The sequence below is a fragment of the Heloderma suspectum genome, chromosome 2 (genome assembly GCF_057233095.1).
Source record: "Heloderma suspectum isolate Gila_16-S chromosome 2, 16-S_ref, whole genome shotgun sequence".
Classification (NCBI taxonomy): domain Eukaryota; kingdom Metazoa; phylum Chordata; class Lepidosauria; order Squamata; family Helodermatidae; genus Heloderma; species Heloderma suspectum.
The window spans coordinates 87,816,013-87,818,424 of NC_139459.1; the positions used below are offsets into that span (position 1 = coordinate 87,816,013).

The 2,412-nt window shown below is 40.3% G+C and overlaps 1 pseudogene; it reads left to right on the plus strand.

Annotated features, from left to right (window-relative positions):
- The first annotated feature begins 867 nt into the window (after positions 1 to 867).
- Positions 868 to 996, plus strand: LOC146352456 (U1 spliceosomal RNA; annotated as a pseudogene).
- The last annotated feature ends 1,416 nt before the right edge of the window (positions 997 to 2,412 follow it).

Genomic DNA, 2,412 nt, shown 5'->3' on the forward strand with positions numbered 1-2,412 from the left:
TCGACAGCTAGCCCCTGGACAGCAGACTGAGCAGGCACACAGGTCACCTGGACCCAGTCTTCCTCACTATGGTGAGATGTATTTCTGTCTACATTATAGTAATTATTTCTAAATTTGCATCTATACATATAAATCAGTACATGAAAATGTTATGCAAATCGGCATCATCTTTTGTCTTCTTTTTTGGTAATGCAGAGGTGGCCACCCTAACCAAAAGCCCAAGAAAATTAGATTAAAGCATAGGTGCCAAGTGACCCTTCTTGGGCTGTTCTAGAAATGAAATGCCACCACAGAAAAGGGCTTTTCCCCAGGTGTCACTCACCTAAATTCTGGAGCTGGGAACGCTGGAGCAGGGCCTCAGATGGCTCCGAGGGAAAGATGGATGGGCCCATGTGCCAACAGCATGGTTCTAAAAATATTCAGTACCTGAAAGATTGATCTTGGTTTGGGGTGTCTTTAAAATCCTTTTGTAAGAATGCAAGATCTCGATGCTTATTGATGATAGCCAGATAAATGCTAGCTGCTAAAAGAGATTACATAAGAAACACTTGCACATTTTGAGTTCCTTTGGGATTAATGTCTTATCATTCATCTTATGGAAGGTCTTTCATTAAAATTACATGGTTGTAGAACTTCTCTATGTCAGATTTTTCTAAAGAAAATGCCAGGCTGGACACATGCCTATGAAAGGGCTTCATTTTCTAAAAGATTATAGTTGTAAAAATAGCTTCCTATATATCTTGTCTAGGGAATGATTTGTGAAGAGAATAATGTGCTAATTTTTAAGTGACTGTCAAAGGCATAAGACAGAGTCATATCCTATGGCACAAATGGATAGACTGTTTTTCAGCAGTCATCATACTTTTCATACTTACCTGGCAGGGGAGACATCAAGATCATGAAGGCAGTTTTCCCAGGGTGAGGCTCATCCATTGCACTCCAGGTGTGCTGACCTCTGCAATTTCCCCAAACATGGGAAACTTGACTGAATTTTAAAAAAAAAAATCATACTTTTCCTTATTGGTAGCTGTGCTTTGTTGTTCTTAGCTTTTGAAAGTATGCTTTCAAAATTATACAGACTTAAGAAATGATGATTTGAACACCTAGGAGGATTTTATGAACGAGTCTTTGGAGCAAAGCATGAAGGCCATGGCCATTCCACATTTCTTTTGTATTCAGCATCTGACAAATGATGGTTCCATTTATTGGTCATGGCTAATAGATGCTAACAGATACATCTTCCACAAATCTGTCAATTCTTTAAAAAAGTTATCTAACTTAGTGGCCATCACAAACTCATATGAACCTGCCTGGCCTAACAGAGATAGGCTTTGGAGGCTCTGATCTCAGTCCTGTCTATATGAAAGATCAGGCAGGTGGGTACAAGAGAAGGTACCTTCTCGGTGGTGGTGACCCCACAATAGTGGAATTCCCTCCTGGTGGAGATTCACTAGGATTCTTTTCTTTCCATATTCCAGTGGATGGTGAAGACAGGTTTTGTTAAATCCATTCCTTCTATGCTCCATAGATTGTCAGGCATCTTTCATTCCATTGCCTGCTCATTGATGGAATTGGATTTTCTTTAGGGATGTTCAAGGATTTCATTCCACTTGCACAAGTGCGTACTAACGAGGATGCGCATGTACACGAGTGCACACTTGTGCAAATCCCCCCATTTTAAAAACCAGTCTGCAAGTCCACAGAATCTGCATGATTCTGAAAAGCCAGTCCACTGCGGAATCCACAGGTCGGATTCATAGAAATCTGAGCTCATTTGAATCCATTGTGTATTTCTCCAACAGGCCTAGATACAAAACTTTGTGTATATTGAGAACAGTTCAATACGCAAATAAAAATTAAAAGCCCTGCATTTCAGCTCTAGCATCATACATTTTGGCTGTACAATATTTTTCCCCTCATTAGCATAGCATACTTTTCAGCAAATTGATTACTGGTAGCAAGGTCATTGAAAGAGCCACTTTATGGTTCTTGATAGAAACAAAGAAGTTCTGAGGACCCCTTGTGATTGAATGCATATGGAAAGGACTTAGGACTTTTGTAGGACTTCCCCCCACCCTGCCGTCATCCATATTATCTGACCTGTTATTGATCAGTGTTGATCAATGATGTGTGTGACGACAGAGTTAATTCAGAGTTTTAAAAATAAAAGGGAAAATAATCTGTGGAGGGTAATTTCTGACAAAAGACTGGAGAGGCCAAATAGATGCAAGAAATTAGATCGTTAGAGCTCTTTAAGAGGTTAGTTGCATGCGCATATCAGGGGCCATAGCTCAGTGCATGCTAAAAGTCACAGGTTCAGTTCTCCCCAGGCCCCTAGGAAAAAATTCTGCCTGAATCTTTGGAAAATAGCTGCCAATCACTGTAGACAATACTGGGCTAAATGGACCAGTG